General features: G+C 62.0%; 1 long non-coding RNA gene across 2 annotated transcripts; it reads left to right on the top strand.

The window, feature by feature from the left end:
• The first annotated feature begins 1,800 nt into the window (after positions 1 to 1,800).
• LOC120617728 (uncharacterized) lies at positions 1,801 to 11,824 on the top strand. Of its 2 annotated transcripts, XR_005657021.1 has the most exons (6): positions 1,801 to 2,336; positions 5,160 to 5,267; positions 5,802 to 6,024; positions 9,075 to 9,163; positions 9,407 to 9,503; positions 10,002 to 11,824. It is a non-coding gene; the product is annotated as an uncharacterized LOC120617728 (long non-coding RNA). The 2 variants fall into 2 exon arrangements; XR_005657023.1 differs by lacking the exons at positions 9,075 to 9,163; positions 9,407 to 9,503; positions 10,002 to 11,824 and adding an exon at positions 6,517 to 9,068.
• The last annotated feature ends 7,048 nt before the right edge of the window (positions 11,825 to 18,872 follow it).

The following is an 18,872-nucleotide window of genomic DNA, read 5'->3' as shown; positions in this document are numbered from 1 at the left end:
TCCCTCGAGGTCCAGACTGACGGGATTCCAGGCCCGAAGCTGCTTCCCAGTCACTCCCCTCCGTGGATCCAGCAGAGAGGGACGCGGGGCAGTCCTTGCAGGGTTCCTGACCGGCTGCTGTCTGAGGAAGGGAGCTGTGAAGCGCGGTGTGGCCTCGCCGGGGCCTGGACACCTGCAGCTGCGTGGGAGGCGGTCGCCGCCATCAGCCTTTCTCCGGCCCGGTCTCCCACGCCCACGGCATGTCCGAGTGGCGCGGGTGACAGGCGTGGGCTCCCAGGTCACCTGGGCTGTGAGCACACGCCGTTGGGACCAGACAATGGGGCGGACGCAGCGGTGGACCCCAAACATTGCCGTTTCTGCACAGAGGAACCAGAATACTCCTCCCGGACGGAACTACACATCCTGCTGTCCCCGAGGCCTGGCGCTCCCTCCGCCTGAAGTCCTGGACAGGACGGACAAGCTCCGCCTCAGCTCGCTCCCTGTACTGCCCCCTGCCCTGTCGTTCAGCAGGACCCGCCCCCACAGAGCGAGGCCCAGGCCTGAACCCCGAGGGGGAGAAGGGGTGCAGCCGCAGGGGGACGCCCCGCCACTGCTGCATCTTGTTTTCATTCACGAACACGGCTTCCCTCAGCTCGCTGCGTTTTAACGTTTTACTTTTGACTTTGAGTTTGACGTTCTTCAGAGAACATTGAAACACAGCTCCCGTAAGGCCCTTCGGCGCGGGGACCCCAAGGCGTTTGGACGTGGGGACGTGTGCGGAGCTGGGCCCTAGGGGAGCCAGCTGTGGGCTCGGCCTGCGGGCGAGAGTGGCCGGGGCCCTCAGCCGTCCGCCACCTCGTGCTGCATCCTGGAGACCCGGCTGCGGGGGCGGGGAAGCCACGCGCATCTGCAGCCCACGCGAACTCCACGTCATCTCAGTGGAAACTTGGTCCCAGGCTCCTCAATTCTGGTTCTGTTTCGGGGACCTCGAGGGCAGGATCTGACTCCACGGGCCCCGTGGTTTCCTCACCATGGCGGTTAGGTTGGCCTGGCGACTCGGCCGGCCCTGAGCGCCCAGACTGGACGTCATCCTCTGTGTCTGCCAGGTGCCCCGACCACAGCACCTCAGAGTCGCTGGGCTCGTAAAGCAGGTCGCCTTCCAGGACGGGTGGGCCTCGCCGGCCTGCGGCAAGCTGCAGAGAGCCTGCGCTGGAGGAAGGAGAATTCGCCCTTTGTCCCGTCTGGGGACAGCTCACCCCACCCTCTCCCACCCCCGGACTGGGGTCTGTGCTGCGGGCGCTGTCTCAGGCCTGTGGCCTCTCTGGGGCCACCAGCTCGCAGCCGGCAGGGGGCAGGACGTCCGCTACTGCGGGGCCGTGTCCTGGGTCTCCTTGTGTCCGCGTGGTGTCCTCCTGCATCTGCGGAGGCCCTGACCGCGCTCGCTCTAAGCGTGAGCCTGTGACGGGGCCGCCCGGGGACCCAGGGGGCCGTGAAGCTGCTGCAGAGGGTTGATAGCGGTGACGCGCGGCCGGCTCGACAGTCACCTTCGTCACAACCCTCCCGTCACGGGAGGGGCCAGAGCGCTTTGCAACGTGCCTGCTGGAGCCGGAGTCCCCAAGCTGGCAGGCACTGGTCTCCCGGGGAGCCCCGGGCAGCGCGCCGAAGGCCCCGATGTCCGGACTCGAGCCTCGGGGCGGGGCTCGCCGTCTGCGCCTCTCGCCTGGCACGAGTTCCGCGTGCCGGCACGGGGGACCCGAGCAGGCGGCGTCACGTGAGCGTTTCAGTCTGCACATGTGCGTGTGCAGTGGTGCGTGCGCTGGTTCCAGATCACGAGTGCACACGGGCACAGGTGTTCGTGATCAGCTTGGTGACACAAGGGTGCGTGGCCCACAGCTGGCACGTGAGGGCAGACGGCACAGAACTCACCGTGAACTCCGGAGAGCAAACTGGTTCTCGCGGGATGTGTTCGTTGGTTCCCGCTGGGTCGCGATTCGACAGATCGCATTGCGTGCTCACTCTCTTCCCTGTGAAAGTGCTGTCTTCGATCTGGTTTGTGATCTACTTTTAAACTCTTTCCACCTTTGTGTGCACCATGCGCGTTAAACTGAGCCCTGCTTCAGCCTCGGCACTAGACACAGCACGCGCGCTCTCTGAATTCCAGACATTCTCTCCGTGACTTTCCTAATTCTGGGCACGAGCGGAATCATAAACCCAGCCCTAGTTTGTAGTGTCTGCCAGTTCCTGTGGTGTGACCCCCCTCCACGGCTGGTTTCCGGCAGCACATGGCCCTGGGCGTGGAGCTGGGACGAGGCACATGGCACCCACCTGGAGCAGCTGCCCCGCCTCAGACGCCACAGGTGTGATGACCTCAGACACGCTGCTCTTTCTCCCTAACAGTCACTCGTCGGTCGTCCCTGCCGGCCCCGGGCCCCCCAGCCCCGGCCCCTTCGGATCCTGGGGGGCTCTTCCTCCCCCTCCCCCCTGAGCCCCGTTTCTCAGAGGGCGCTGGTGCCTCATCAGGTTTGTAGGTGCTGCCGTCTCATACTCGACCCCGTAACATGGTCAGCCCTGCTGGCCCTGGACCTCGCCTCGCCCCAAACGACCCGTAAAGATAACATTCCAACAAACCCATTTCGTGGTGGCCGGGGCTGGGGCGCCGTTTTCATCCTCGTCATATTTCTGACCTCGCTCTCAGCCACCAGGTGGGGGTCGGGCTGGGGCGGGTGAGCCGAGCTCCCAGCGCAGGGTGACGGCGGGCGTCTTCCTCTGGTCCCCGTAATGGCTCAGGCCCCTCGGTGAGCTGCGTGGTGAGGTGGGCGACAGGACAAGGACGGGAAGCAGGAAACAAGGTCGGTGACCGAACCCGATGGCACTCGGCCAGCGAGAAGACCCCGGTGTCCTTGGCCACCATCTCCCCTCGCAGCCCCTGGGGTCTCACTGCAAGGTGCCAATCGCCATCCGCTCCTGCTTGTCTGTCTCTTCCCTGTGGCTCTGGAGACTTTATTTAAAGTCACTTGTGTCTTTTCGTAGCCTGGGTGGGGAGGCGGGAAACTGGTGGTGACTCCTGCAGGCTGACGTCTCAGAGAGCAGCCCTGGATCTGCAAACACGGAGACTCAGAGGGACTGCCGAGCCGTGGGGAGGCGGGGGTGGAATCGAGCATCAGTGACAAGTGACAGAAACTGGAGCCCCGGGAGCAGCAGACGGTGACGGGGCCCCGCGACAGCCCACTCACTGTCATCGGCGTGGAGCTTGGCCAAGGAGGAAGCGGGACTGACCGTTCTCAATTATCCTGTGCAAACTGAGTACACAGGCGCGTGCTACCTGACCAGGTGAGCTGCCTCGCGTGCTAGACAGAGGTTACCACAGAAGAGAGTAATCTGACTTTCACGCTTCAAGTGGAGCGTCGGTGTGCTCCTCACGCAGGCGCAAAGCGAGCTCCCCTCAGGTCCTCCGGAATCCCTCGCTCCGCTCTCCCACCCCGTCCGCTCCCCGCCTCCCTCCCTCCTTCCCTTCCCTCTTCCCTCGAGGCTGGTCGGTGGCACCCGAGCACGTCCCTCCAAGTCTGCACGCAGTGGCCTGCAGAGGCGCGTCCGGGCAGCTGGTGATCGGCGCGGGTTCCGAAGCCCCAGCCACACAGACCGAAGCACAGTCCAGCAGAGCACGGAACCTGCGTCTGTAAGAGGCTCCAACACGCACGGCGGGCAAGTGGCTCTTGGCCTGGGGACAGGGTCTGGCAGGGTGGGCTCAGCCATCCACGATCCAGAACCGCCACCTGTGAAATGTGGCTTCAGCTCACAGAACGGCAGAGGCGAGGTGTCTGGTTCAGTCTGCACAGAGCACGCGCTCGCTCACCAGGTGTCACTGCTGCGCGCTCCCTCTGCCCGCGGGCATGTGACTTGAATGTGAACAAGGTCAGTGTCCAAAGTAAGAAGCCTGAAACGTGACGCAGGATTCGCCGCAGGCCGGCTCCCGCCCTGGCCGTCTCTGACGGGCCGTGACCTGACCCACGGCCCCGTCTGTGCCGGCGTCGCCGAGGGTTCGTTGCGTCTGTCCACACTGCGGCGAGGTGCACGGGAGGGCGACGCTGACCCCCACCGCGTCCAGTCCGTGGAGGGCAGTGACCTGCTCGGCTCGCCTGGCATGAGGACTGGGCTCGCGGGCGCAGCTCTCTGGTTTCCTGGGCACAGTCACACGGACGGTCACCATGACCTCTGATGGGGCCGTCGTGCGCCCTGCAGACACAGGACCTGGGCCAGGAGCAGGCCGAGACTCCCGTGGGACGCTCCCGAGTGTAGATTTTTAGTTTCTTCCCGAGGAGAGAGCATCCGAGTGTAAAAGGCTCTGAGGCAAAGCGGGCGTGTTTGCTTTTCGGCGTGTTCAGGTGCCTAAGTGTGCAGGTTAGCTCCCCCCACCCATCTGCAGGGCGCAGGCTGCCAACAAGCAGCTGCACACAGTAGGGCAGACGCTTCCCCGCTGTGATCCAAGCCAGGAGCCAGCAGGGCCAGAGCAGGAGGAGAGGCTTTAGAATTTTAAGACTCCACCAGGCCAAGGAAATGGAGTTCTCCGGACTCTCGCCCCTCAGGGAGCCATGGTCAAGGGCACAGACGGTGCCGGGGGCTAGTGCAGGCTTTGGGACTGCGAATCCTACCCGCGCTGCGTGGCCTCGGTTAGCGATCTGCCCTCTGTGAGTCTGGCTTCCGTCGCTGACGTGGGTGTGATACCACCACCCAGGCCGTTTGGGGAGGTGGATGGAGCAGCCGAGCAAGGGGCCGGTGCCCGCCATCAGTCACCGTGCCCGCCATCGCCCGTCACTGCTCCAGGTGACATTCTGACGACCTGCCATGTCTTAGCCCATTCCGTCCTCCAAACGGCCCTTTGAGCAGACACTTGCTGTCGCCCTATTTCCCCCAAGGGGAATGAGGCACAGGTGCCGGGACCCAAACCGGCCCCGGGGGGCGGAGGCCGAACCTCAGCTCCGCAAGAGCAGGTGCTGGTGAGGCTGCCCCGCAGACTCGGCCAAGCCTCACGGCTCCCCTTCAGCCAGACGCCACAAACGTTCCTCAAACGGCAAGCGTGTGCGAAGCCCCGGGCGGGAGCCTCTGCTGGGTCAGCACCCTCCCCGTGCTGGCCGTGGGCTCCCGAGTCCCCGGGAGGCAATGATTTGGCTCCTTCCTTCTAGTTGTGACATAGGCACAAATGAAAATTCACCTTGCTGCACAGTAAGCGGCCAAGAAGCGGGGATCCGGCTGGATAATGACGCGCTTGACGTCGTAAACGGGAAAACAGGGTAAGAAAGGGCTCCCGTTCGTCAGCCCGCCGCGTGCGGACTCTGCAGGAAGCAGGAGGGAGGCAGGGAGAAAGCAGCCCACCCCTCCCGAGCTCGGCGCCGCTGTGCTCCCCGGCTCCCCCGCCAAGCCCCCTGCAGCCGCCGGCTCCCGGTCACTCCCGCGTGAGCAGCCAGGACGGAGGCAGGGACCCGGCCCGCCCACAGCCGCCCAGCCAGACCGCCCGCCCGGCAGATTAGGGACCGTGGGCCGCACAGCTGCGAGCCCGTGTCTGCAGCGGAGGCGGGAGGCGCTGCCCCGGGGGACTGGGCCTGGCGCCCACAAGCTCGGCCTGCCGTGTCTCTCCTCCCACCCGCGTCACCCACGTGGCTCTGGGGCGGCAGCGGCCCGGCCCCCTCGCTTCCTGCCTGGCAGCGCCGCAGGGGGCGGGGAGCGGGCCTCGGGGAGCGTCCCTGGGGCAGGAGAACGCAGCCGCGGCTCCCTCTCCTGAGGCCAAGTGACGGAGCGGACACCCCGAGGCCTCGCCTCCAATGCAGCTCTTCAAGTCACCACCAAACAGCGTCACGGAAAGGAAGACAGAGGCTGCCGGAGCGAGCCCGGATGCGCGGATGCGCGGATGCGCGGATGCGCGGATGCGCGGATGCGCGGATGCGCGGATGCCCGGATGCCCGGATGCCCGGATGCCCGGATGCCCGGATGCCCGGATGCCCGGATGCCCGGATGCCCAGGGCCGGCCACGTGCACGTGCAGCCTGACCTGGTAAGGCTGCAATCGCAGGGCCGCGGTCACTCCCGGAGGGCCAGCCCCCCTCCTTCCCCGCCTGTAAGCCCTCGGCCACACCCCGAAAATGAACAGGGCCAAGGGCAGCACTGGGCGGGACTCTCTGAGCGACAGTCTGTTGGGAAGTGACGCTGGGGAGGCGCGCTCTGTGTGTCTCTGGTCCGCGGCTGCTGGGACATGCTCCCTCCAGCCACTTCACCCAGGGACCGCCGCTTCCCAGCTGCAGAAGGGGCCGGAGCAGCGGGGCTGCCTGGAGGCCCGCAGGACGAGGCCCTGTCCCCACAAGTGTCTCTCGTGACCATGCTGCAACTCGCCGGGAACTTGGAACTCAAGGTCTGGGCTGGAAGCCCTGCTGGCCAGTGACGCGGACTGGGGAACGCGGGTGGACTCTGCAGCCCCCGTGGGCGCCGCTCAGGGCAGGGAGGGCACGGCGGGGACAACCCGTAGCACAGTGAGGGCGTCTCCTCACAGGCTTCATCACGCGCCCAGGGCCGGGCTGGTGTCAGGCTGCCGTGTCTGCCAGCGCCAGTGACCCCGAAGGTCACAGCTGAGGAGCAGTGAGAAGGAACGGCCGCACCCCGAAACTAAAATTATACATAAACCACAGTTTGCCCTGGCGGGGCTGGGATCAGAGGCAGGGCGTGAACCCCGCAGCCACCAGGGAGGGAGCAAATGGCCTGGGTTGTAAACAGCCCGTGAGGAGCTGGGCCTCCGCCTCTGAAGTGTGAATGTGGTTGCTGTGATGCCATTTGTCACATAATGAAGGTTGATGGGGTTTGCAGAGGGCACCAGATGGCTGCGTTTGGCCCCAAGGGACATCCACGCTGAAGAAACTTTTGACCATCACAGAAAGCAGCAGAGAGAACAGCAAACCCCAGCCAGAAGCAACGCAGGTTCCTCCCCCAGCGTACGGATCTCCCGAGACGCTGTCCGGCTGGCCGCTCCGTTCCTTCTCTGAGAATTGCACGTGTCTTAGTGAATATTTTTGAATAAACCATTTTAACCCCCTTCCCGGGCACTGGGGGAGTGGGGTGGACGGGACAGCGTCATTGTGGAAAACGCGAACTCAATAGTCTCCAGACAGCTCTGAAGGAACCGAACCACAGGTGACGGCCGGGCCTCAGGCATTGAACGTCCTCAAGCTACAGTGTCATGACCAACAAAAATAGTCTTTCTCAGGGGTATTTATATTTAATGGAAATTGGTTACTTAAATCCAAGAAAACATTTGCCTATGGTAGAAATTTCAAGGTTATTACACATGCATTTTATTCTATTCCTCCATCCACCTACCCACCGATCCACTCATCCATCTATCCATCCATTTAATGAGCACGAGAGAGCTGGCAGGGACACGTGGGGACTGCGGAAGCCTCCTCCCAGAGCGGGCACACTGACACTCTGCCCATGTCCCTTTGGCTGGCGAGTCCCACGGCCATGCCTGAACCAGTGGGGCTCCCCCTGACTCCCTCGGGACTGCGCTGCAAAGCCGCGTGGCTAGGGCAGGAGCATTGTCCTGCTCTAGCTGCTGCGAGAACTGGATTAATTACCCAGCCTGTCATCCTGGGGAAAATAGCGACGCCCCTGTTTCACAACGGGACGCCGAGTCTCTGACAGGCGCACGGTTTGTTCAAGCTCGCGTGTCATTCGCATCGGAGCCAGGCCTCGTGGCTCCCAGTTCACGCTCTCTGGTTATTGGGTAACTGAGTTGGAAGCTCAAACTGCTCAAACCACAGGACAGCCGACAAGTCGAGCGACAGGTCGTCGAGGCAGTGAAAGCCACCGTGTTCGGAACGCCAGCACACCGAGGAGATGGCAGACCGGCCTCCTGAAGAACCATCTTGAGAAAGCACAGAATCCGGGCTTCCTTTACGTCAGGGGAAGGGGACGGGAGGGGTGCGAGGTCGGGAGGTGACCCAGATGTCTGGACGCCAGTGAGGGGGGTGGTGAAACTTCTTTGCTTTTGGTCAACAAACCCAGTTGCCGTGGTCCCAGCCCCGAGGGTCTCGGGAACCTTTTGATCGGCAATTGTGATTTTCATACGTACCTCCCTCATCCCTGGGAGGGAGTTTCGAGTAGGGAGGCTGTTTGAGTAGTTCCCAGGCTGCAGGTTGGCCTGTCCACGTGCGAGGCTGAGCAGAAGCTTCTAATTCACGTGTGTGGGGATGGGGCAGGCCCGAGCACGACGGAGTCGGAAAGCTGATTATTTTATCCATTATGGCTGTACCAGTCCAGCTGTGCTTTGTGGGGGTCTCGTCCACACCAAACAGCCGGCCTCGTCCACAGAGCGGCCCCAGCCTCGTGGGTTATAGGACCTGCTGCAGGCTGAGGGCTCACGCCAGCGGTGCTTGTGTGTCCCAGTCGGCGGCTACTGGGAACTCCGGCGAATCACTAGACCGCAGGTATCTTGGAAGTGGAGGTGACAAGGGACATGGGCCCCAGAGTAGAAATGGGGATTCGTGATGCATCTCAGCTCCAACTCGCCCTCAGGGCAGTGTGGTAGAAACGAGCGGAAACCGAGACCTGTCGTTCCGACACGCCGCCCCCCCCCGAGGGCCTGGAGCCGGCGCGAGCTGTTTCTTCGTGCTGTGACCCTCGGGAGACCGTGACCTGCAAACGCAGTGGCCTTGAGTTTTCAAAGTGTTTACTTTCCAACAGGCGCTCTGATACTCGGGTGCCCGGGCCCCAGGGGAGGAGGTCCCTGCCAGCTGCTGTCCCTGCCTCTGCCCGAGCTGCCTTGTCTGCCCTCTGCTTGCTCTTGGCTGAGACACAGGAGCCTGGTCTCTGATGAGAGGACGTTGTCCCTGGACACAGAGCAGAGAGGACATCATCCCCTGAGATGATGCCTGCCCGAAGCAGTCACACTGAAGCTCTGTTTCAGACCACCCCCAGCCTCCCGCCTCCGCCCTGCCTGAGTCCTCACACGGTCAAGGCCGTCTGCTGTCCTGTGGCTAGAGCACCCTTAATAACATCGCCGTTAAGTGTGAATATTTCTAGCTGAGAATAAGATCTGACTCATCCATCCTCCAGGCAAATTTCCAGCTTCAGACAGGAAGCCAAAAATGCAGCTTCAAAGCCCGAAACCAGTGCCTGCAGCACGTGAGGATCAGGTGAGCGAGGTGAGTGAGGGCACGGCCGCGAGCTGGTGTGGTGCCTGCGCTCTGCTGCCGGAGTCCCTGCCCGGGCCGCGGCCTCGCGGGGGACGGGACGTGTCCTCAATCCTCCACTCGCTGCCCCTTCCACCTGACTTCAGGGGACACGCTGTTTACTGAACGTAATTAGCGTCTTACACTTTTAGGTGGTTTTAAAAAACTAGGAAGGCTTTAATTATTCAGACTTTGACTCGATGGCGCTCTCCCGAGGTCACCTCTTGCACGGGGCCAAGTCCCTGTCTGATCATTTCACGACTCACGTCACGGGGAGACACGCAGCCATCTATGCAAACGGGATTATGGTCACGTAAGTGGAATCGGAAGGGTGTGTTACAGGTGGCCTCATGTGCCAAAGCCACTCCACACATTTGTGCGATTTATCAGACATTTGATCCCCCTGTGGGGTGTGGCCATGAACTCGAACCAGCTTTGACTCCAAGGTGCCCCCTGAAACGGCTCCAGGGCGTCAAGTTCATCTGGTTGCTCTGTCTGGAGCCAATCCTGTGATCTGCCGCTGTCGAGCTGTTTTAAGGCTGGGAGTTGGGGCTGGAGCTACAGCGGGCCTCAGGCCCCTCTCCCGAAGTGAAGCGCAGGTCACAGGTGTGGGCTCCGTAAGCTTCGACATCCCGGTGCGATTAGGAAGTGTAAACATTTAGGAAATGATTGGCCTCCCTTCCCAAGTAGCCCAATGAACCCTTCGGTAAGAATGGACCCCGCATGCCCCAAACTGATGGACAGACCCACAGGGATGGTCACTTCCTGACAACAAAACAGCGTTTCAGAGGCGGGACGTGTTACTTTGCAGTGTAAGCCGAGGATACTGGTCTGCAGCCCTAGCTCCTAACCCCAGCATGGAGAGAAGCCGGGCGCGTGGTGTGCCGCGGTCCAGGCAGGCCAGCTTCGTCCTTCTGGGAGGTGGCAATGCTATGACCGAGCGAACCCGGGACTCCAGCAGCAGAGCGCCAGGGGTGGCGGGGTGGCCTCGGAGCGTCGTCCCTCACTCTCTGATGTTCCTCTGGAGATTTGCTTGTCACCCGCAGAATGCGGTGGAAGTACCCGTAGGTCATTTTCTGCATAACCACAGCACGCTCGTTGGCTTTATCCTGGCTCCCTCCCACGAGCACTCACTCTGGGGCGAGCCGGCCACGTCACAGAGACCCAGCAGCGCTGGGGAGAGGCCACATGGTGAGGGACGAGGGCCACTGCCAACAGCCAGGGGAGAACGGAACTCCCCTGCCAGGGGCCGTGCACGTCGCCATCGAGGTAGTGGGTCCCCGGCCCCGGCCGAGCCTTCGGGTGACAGCGGCTCCATCCGGCACCTCGACTGCAGCCTCAGGAGAGACTCTAAGCCACAGCCATGCACCGAGCCGCCACCACAACCCTGACTGCCACACTGAGCCAGCGAATGTTTGCTGTTCGAAGCTGCGAATTGGTCTCACACAGCGTAACTAATGCGGAAGAGGAGAGGGTGTTTCTGGGCCGTCACCCCAACTCCGCGGGAGAATGTGGCGGGCACGTGGGCGAGGCGCGCGCCCAGCAACGCGGGCCGGTAAGGTTTCCGAAGTTTTAGTGACGTGAACATTTGCCAGAGTGGAAGATGTTTGTCCCCTTGGATATGCGTGTGCTGCCTACACATTTATTAACCTTCACTCGTGTGATTCTAAAAACCCTAGAATTTGGCCGTGAGAACCAGAACTGGCGCCCGCCCCTCACGTGTCTTCCTGCAAACCTTGCCCGCGTGTCAGCGTAGACCCTGTAGGGGTGATGAAGCCCTTCAGGGCGAGATTGTTTTGCTTGGAATAATTTCTCCTTGGTATTTCTCACGATTAAGGTTTTAATCCACCTGAACAGGGCAGGAGGGTGCATGGGTTTTACGTAGCCATCGAATACCTACATCTACCCTAAAAACCTTCACGATGATAGTGACAGCGACATGCATTTCTAAATTATTCTGAGAGTCAGATTTGCAGCACTATTTTAAAGTACCGAAATAGCAGTATTTTTGTTGGCATACTGCAATTACACCGCTACTTAAAAAATTAAAATCAGAAGTGCTTAGCATTTTAAAATTACTATCACTGGCTCAATTACTTGACTTTATGTAAAACAGAGGAGCAGTGCGCAGTGTGGCAGGTTTCCCCCGGAAAAACTCGCCCACACACAGGCGCCTCTCACGAGCAAGGGCGCCATTGATACCTTTGGGGATAAAAAGAATACCAAACAGCACGTCATTTTAATTTTTATAGATTTCGTTATAATGTTTAGTTATAGCTTTTAATAAAACTTTATTTTTGTTTAGGTGCCAATAATATTAGAATGACACTATGTGTATTATTTATAAGTTGTAATTTATTAAATGTTTTTAATAACTTAAGAAACAAAATACAAATGCTCAATCGCATTTTGTGACATATACCAAAATACCTGCGTGGACATTTTTCCCCAGTGTAGCAAGAAACCCGTAAATTTGTCCCCGGAGGGTCAAGTTGCCATCTGGACACTTTGCCTGCAATTGGGATGCGCGTTCACCAGGGGGCACCGTCGCTGCGGGACTCTCTCCCCACAGGCTGTGTAACAAAAAGAGGACCCGGGGTCCCCACCCAACTCTGCTTCTTCAGCAAGGATAAACCGCACGAACTCGAAGTCACGTCTTCCGACGCAGCCTAAAGTCACAGGACGACAGCAGTTATCACCGAGATGCTCCTGTTCGCTCCATCAGCGGTGACGCTGGGGGACGCCAGCCCAGCCCAGCCCAGCCGTGAGGTCGCCTCCGGGCTGGAACGTGGCTCCCACAGTCTGACCCTCCCGGGAAGGTCGGCCACGGTCCAGCGACAGGAGGGTGTCTGTGCCAGAGCATGGGGGCCGCCCGCTGACCCTCGGCGCGCATCAGCCCTGGGGGACGGGCTCAGGGGGCCTGGGTGCTGCTCGGTGCCCCCGCCCACGCTGATCAGAGGAGGGGGCCGCAGCCGGACCCCGCTTCTGACACGTTCACTGTCCGCTTGGTGCACACAGACTAGGGGCGACCTGGACGTCCGCTAGTTTTAGGGTGACGGAGGGAGAGCACATGTCACTGCGACAGGTCAGCAGCCAAAGCAGAGAAGCTTCTCTGCCTGAACACACACCTGGTTTCCTGTTACGGCTCCCTCAGCCCCAGGGGACGTGACGCAAGGTAAAGAGTCGTGGTTTTGGCTCCGGGCAGCTCCTGGCTGGGCGCCTGGGTGGGTGCTTAGCCCCCGACCCTCTCAGAGGGGACGCGGACAATCGCGCGGAGGGCTCACGGAAAGCATCTGATGCTCGGAGATTTTAAAGCTCTGCTGTTCCCTACTTTTATTATGTTATGGCCTCGGTTTTCCTCTTTCTGAATAACAGTTTCAAAGCAGATGATATGTGAAGCTGCCGTGAAGCTCCATTCAGGTCTCCTGAGCAGACGGCGCTGATTAACGCGCTCGCTCTTGCAGATGTTTTAGAAAGACCCGCAGAAGAGGGGTCCGTCTCCCCGAAAGCAAGCCCTCCCCCTGCCATGTGTCCCCTGGCCTCGTAAGTGCTCCCCGCTCGAACACAGAAGTGTGTCCCTTCGTCCCCTCGCCCGGCATGTCCCAGGCACCCGTTCGGCACAGTTTGGGGGCTGAGCTGAGCCGGCCGGTGGCGGGAGGACAGACCGGCCGGGCCGTCGCAGTCGTGGGCACAGTCGTGGGCACAGCGTGGAGCGGGGCGCGGCTGCGCAGTAACTTCCTTAATGTCTGTGAGCTTCACCGGGCTCAGCTTCACCACACGCTACGCGGGACCCTCAACCCTGCGTCCTCCCTGAACGCCGCCCGCCTTCCTGGCCGGCGCTGGCCCCTCCTCGTGCCCTGCCAGTGGCCTCTCTTCCTTTCATTCTTTTCTCCTGGGACCATCATCTCTCCACGTGGTGTTAATGACCGGTGTGACAGCGCCCCCTAGGGGACGTTTTCTGCACGTTGTCCTCTCTGTTGTCACAGGGACAGCTGGCACTCTGGCTGGGAGCCGGATGCTGAGTGGCTGCATGTCCTGGAGCGACGGGGACGTCCCTGAGGTGCAAACGCCTTCCGGTTCTGCGCACAGCGTCTCGGCCCGCGCCTCCTGGAGCTCTGTCTTCGTGCGGAGCCTCGTCGTGCCCCGGGTCTACCTGGAATGCTCGGACGCCGGCCGGGGGACGCGAAGGCAGGTCGCCCTGGGCTTTGCGCGGAACGTTCACTGGTCTGCGTTGACGGCCACATGACATCACGGTGTTGGTCTGCGTCTTTACCTATTGCACCTGCACCGCGGCCAGCCAGCCTAGCAGCCATCGGGTCCCATGGGCGATGGCCCCTGAGCACTCGCACACCGACCCCCCGGTGCCCTCGTCCAGGGCGCCCAGGGCCCGTCAAGCTGACACGTAGGATTAACCGTCACGATGCTTCCTTTAGCTCCGCCCTCACGTGGGACATCACCGTCTGCTGCTTTTTAAGGAGGTGGAGCTGTCTGTGACCCCCTCAAAGTCCCTAAAGGAGCGTCGTGGAGTGCTCGTCCCGGTGCGGGGTGCGGGGTATGACCTGGGGACGTGAAGCCGTGCTCGTGGCCGTGGTCCCTGGCGCCTCTGCTTCCCGGGCACGGCTGCTTTTCCAGGCTCCCCCAGAGACGGAAATGCTCAAAGGTCTTCAAAGAATCTATGTCTAATGCGGAGAGTTCAGAAAACACGACAGAGAGATGGAGGCCAGGCGGGGGGGTTCCCGGCGCCCCTCAAATCGTGTGTCGCAGACAGCTGCGCAATCTGCCCTTCACGACGAGAAGCGGGGTCCGATGGCCTTTGAGCCGAGCACGACACCAAGTCAGCGATCCTCAGGCAAGAGGGGATCGCTCCAGGCTCCGGTCCCAGACCAGGGAGTTCTGTGTCCCCAGCCACAGGCCGGACCCATCCTGGTTGCCCCTCGGACGCAGTCACAGGAGCCTCACAGCTCAGGTCTCTGCGTCATCTGCTGAGAGGGGCCGGCTCACAAAGCCGGACGTGGCCTGTGGCCTGCAGGTTCTCCACGTGCTTCCTTCACTGACCCCTCTACTTGATGTGACAGAGGAGCCTCGTGCTGGATCCAGCCTCATGTGGCACTGAAGTTTGACCTTGTGGGTCCCCGAGCCGCCGGGGCTCCCCGCCCGCCGCAGTTCCCCGGGAGCCCGGCAGGGAAGGGTGACAAGCCTCACTCTCCCTTAGCGCACGAAGGCCGGAGACGAAAGCCATCCCTGGAGACTTCGGGCGAACTCCCGTTTTCGTGCAGATTAGCACTGGAATGACACACGGCGGCGGCTCCACTTCAGTCAGTCAGGAAGTCGCTCCCACTCTTCCCTCCTTTTCTGGGTAATTTTGAAAAAAGAATATAAGTGGGGGCTCTGAACCTCCCGGAGGGGCCGCCCGGCGCGCCCGACGCCTCGGACCGCTGGGACGTCACGACAGGGCAGAGTCACCTTCCAGCGGGGCCTAGGACAAGCTCGTGTCCCCAAGGACTGTTTGTGAGGGTGACGAGGAAGCAGATTTCACGATCACTGGGCCGGAAGTTAGAAACGCCGTTCAGGATCGGCGTCACTGTGCTGCGTCACCTGCACCAGTGGCGATGCCTGCCTTCCGTTGTCGCCGTCCCTCCCCTTCTCACGAACGTCCCTTCCCTTTGTCTCCTACGAGGAACACTCTTTGGGCTCCTGGCTGAATCCGTGCCCCCCGCAGAGCTGCCCTTTCAGATCTCGCTTCAGCCTCTTGCTCCCAGGCTCGCGGGCTCCCCGGGGCGCTGAGGCCTCTGAGCAGCGGCGCGGGGCTCTGACGGGGGTCCCGGCTGGTCCCGGGGTTCCGAGATCGCAGGGCGGCCTGGCGGCCAGCACCGCGCTGTGGCTTTGAAAGCCGCCTTGAAGACGGTCACAGTCGTTTGCTGACTGACAGCGAGTCACTCGGATTCTTTTCCCTTCCAGGCTTCTCTGCCCAGCACTGAGACTGGTTTCTTCACCGCCCCGTCCGCTGCGCCTGGTGGCCTTTGTGTCTCGCTCACTGAGCGGCCCGGCCGGGGCGCCACGGGTACCTGCGTGGCCGAGCCCGGACGGGAGGGACCGGGCTTCCGTTCACGCCGCCCCTGCCGACAGGGAGGCAGGAGGCTCTGTTTTGTTCGGCGACGCTCCTGGTCCCTAACTAGGGACGAAGGAGAGATGAGCCACCACCCTTTCTCCTGGTACCCCGCCTGTAACAGACGGTTCACGAGCCCTTCTACGGGCGCCTTCTTCACCTTGGCACGTCCTGCATCTCTGGGGAGGACCCTGGGGTCCGGGATCATCCGAGAGGAAGCCTGGGCTTGGACTCAGGCTGACAGAGTGGCACTTGTGGCCCGGAGAGCCGCGTGTTCGTCCAGACCACGTCGTGCCCACTGGCCTCTCCTCCCGGCCAGCAGGGCCACGTGGCAGGTTCCGGCCCGTGAGCAGTGGCTCCTTGCGGGCTGGCTCTCGAAGCTTCCAACAGAGGCGGGGCCTCTCTCCTCTCTCATCTCTGGCGGAAGGGCGAGGGCCCCAAGGGACCCCTGCACGGCCTCGCGGGTCATTCACCAGGAGGGTATGTGGCGTCGAGCTGCTTCTGTGTGAAAGTTAACGTGCTGGGGTTAAGTGTGGGGTCAGCAGGCACCGCCTGGAGACGCGTGGGCTTGTCCTAGTCCCCTTAGACCACCTACACGCGGGGGCATGGGAACTCCTGCCGTGCTGCGTTCCAGCCACGATCACAGGGTGCGACATTTCGGGGTGCTCCCTGGCTGGCGTCTGGCCCGGGCGGGTGCTCGGTCAGTGTCTGTGTCCAGCCGGCCCCTCCACCCGGGACGCCCGTAGCTGCTTCTGCAGCCTCCTCCCTCACGGCGGCCATTTGCGTGAGGCTGGAGCCGCCACAGCTGCCCGTGCACATCCAGGGGGCTGCTGCGGAGCGATCCGGAAGCGGGCTCCTCTTCGAGTGGACACTGAGGGGTTTCTTGTCCTGAGCGAAGGTGGCTTCAAGGACGCTGGCCTGGTGAGGAAGGCCCTTTCCGAGGGACCACGGGGCCCAACGACGCTCCCCGGGACGGCATTCAAAATGGACTGAACGACACACGTGTGCAGCGCACACCGCCTGTGTGTCTCACATGCAACATAAACATACCACACGCACACACACTCGTATGTCACGTGTAGGTGTCGCATCACGCATACATCACGCGCAGCACACATGCACACACTTGTATGTCACATGTAGGTGTCACATCACACATACATCACATACCACACACACACACCACATGCACATACACTCATATGTCACATGTAGGTGTCACATCACGCATAAGCATCGCTTAATATCACGCCTGGAGCAATACACAATACACCTGGTCAATACATGTGCACGTACCTGCGCGACTTCAGGAATACCGCGCCAGTCACATATACGGTGGTCATTAATAATCACGCAGAGCGTTCACATTATGCGAACACATAGCTGTACAGCACACGTGCACATATACACACTTGCACATCACGTATGTATCACACAATAGCACAATACATGCATCCCACATGTGCACACTCACATGTCGCGTGCATGTTGCACATGGCAAATCTACATCATGCGTGTCACACACATGTATCACATATGTGTCGCACTCACACACATGGGTCCTTCACGAGCCTGTCGCCGAGTGCCAGGCAGGCTCTCACCAAACACCTTGCTCCACGTCACCAGACCCACGACGCTACCTGTCTGTGGGCGGAAACCCTAAGACGCGTCTCAGACCTGGAGGGCCGAGGAAGCTGTCAGGCCCAGAGCAGGTGTCCGAGCGCAGGGGCTGTGGCACGGAGTGGGGGGCCGGCACACAGGGGGCCACGGAGACCAGGGCGAGGCGTGGGTCTGCGTGTCACGTGTCCGGGTCGGCCAAGACGCCCACCTGCTCTGGGGACGAGCGTCCCCTGCCCGGGGCCTCAGGGACTCTCAGGGGCCCCAGAGCCCAGGTGCTCCTGCTGCCACCCAGGGCCACGCCATCGGGGGTGGGGCGTGCTGACCCCCCACGCGCCTGGAAGAGCAGTAAGCGCTGAGGGGTCGGCGAGCCTGACCGGGGTGGAAACTGGACGGGCAGTGAGTGGGCGCTGGGAGGAGTGGAGCCGGAGATGTGCGAGCCCCGGGTTCCCGCCCGCACGCTCGACCCGACAGAAACGCCCGTTCCTGCCGGGGGACAGTGCGCGCCTCTGCGGGCAGCGGCGGGACCGCGAGTGTGCCCCGCAGCAGCGCGGAGTCCGGCGGAGAGACGGGGAGCGCAGACCGCGCCCGCGCCCCTGGCGACCGCGGCGGAGGCGGAGGCGGAGGCCCTGCTGCCCTGCGCCCTGCGCCCTGCGCCCTGCGCCCTGCGCCCGCGCCCTGCGCCCTGCGTCCTGCGCCCTGCGTCCTGCACCCTGCGCCCCACGCTTCGCACTGGCGCCGCACAAAACAGTCGACCAGCGAAATCCACGCTCCCGATGTTTAGTTTCCCTTTTCAGAACCTTAGCTAGAAAGCGGAGCCCTGCGGCAGAGGGGGGACGAGGGAGAGCGGAGGGGCAGGGCGCCCGCAGGTAGCGCCTCGGCGCTTCCTCTGCCCTCTGAACAGGGGTCCCTGTTTTTCTTTTGCAGTGGCCCCCAAATTGAGCTGCCGTGATAGGGAGCTAAGAAGCGAGGACAGGGCAGCAGGATGGCACACGCGGTCCTGACGGCGGAGCTGCTGGCGGCTCTCTCTGCCTGTGGCCCTTCCCAGCCAAGGACCTCAGAGCGGACGGTCACTCTGCCATCACTCTGCGCCCCATTTCCCTCTGTAGAACGGGGACGACGTTCGAACATGCCTCTTAGGTGGCCGTTTGAAGCTTCCTGGGAGTTCTTAGAACAGAGCTCGTCACGTCCCAGGAAGTGTCAGGTGTCACCATCGTGTCACCGTCATCGAGGCCATCCTCTAAGAAACATGCTGGCCTCGTGCTGCGAGCAGAGGGCCAGCGCCAAGGCCGCGAGGCATCCACAGGTGACGGTAGCGAACCGTCCTGGGGGGCCCGAGTAACACCCACGGACGCTCACGGGGCTGCGGGGCCTCGGGGGGGAGGGCGCCCTCAGTTTGGGGAGACCAGGAGGACTTCATGGAAGAAGGGTTGGGTGGATCATGTTCCCCAGAAAGATATAATGAAGCCCTGACCCCCGGTACCTGTGGATGCAGCCTTCTCTGTAGATACCATCCAGGTAAGATGGGGCGTACTGGAGTGGGGGGCCCCCTGAATACACATGGCCGGTGTCCCTGTAAGACGAGGACAGACCTGCAGGGAGAGGGTAGCCATGTGATGACGAAGGCAGAGGCAGGAGCTGTGTCGACAGCCAGGCGTCGCCTAGGTCACAGCAGACTCCAGAAGCTCAGAGAAAGTCACCCTGCAGAGCCCTCCGGAGACACGCCCTTCCCCCCGCCCCAGGCCCAGCCTCCAGCTCCGCCAGGTGACAGGCTCCGGTTGTGGCAGCGACTGTCCCTTCAGCTCCCAGAGCAAGCGGCTCTGTGACAGGGAGAGCAGGTCCCTCACGCACGGCCGACGCTAGAGACACGGCTGCGGGCCACACGGCACGGTTCTGAGACCGGCCGGGTCCCGGTGTCCATCCACAGGGACCCAGGAGGCACGTGGCGCCGTCTCTCAC

This window comes from Pteropus medius, unplaced genomic scaffold (assembly GCF_902729225.1).
Source record: "Pteropus medius unplaced genomic scaffold, Ma_sr-lr_union100, whole genome shotgun sequence".
In the NCBI taxonomy this organism is placed as follows: domain Eukaryota; kingdom Metazoa; phylum Chordata; class Mammalia; order Chiroptera; family Pteropodidae; genus Pteropus; species Pteropus medius.
This window is presented reverse-complemented; position numbering and strand designations above follow the sequence as displayed.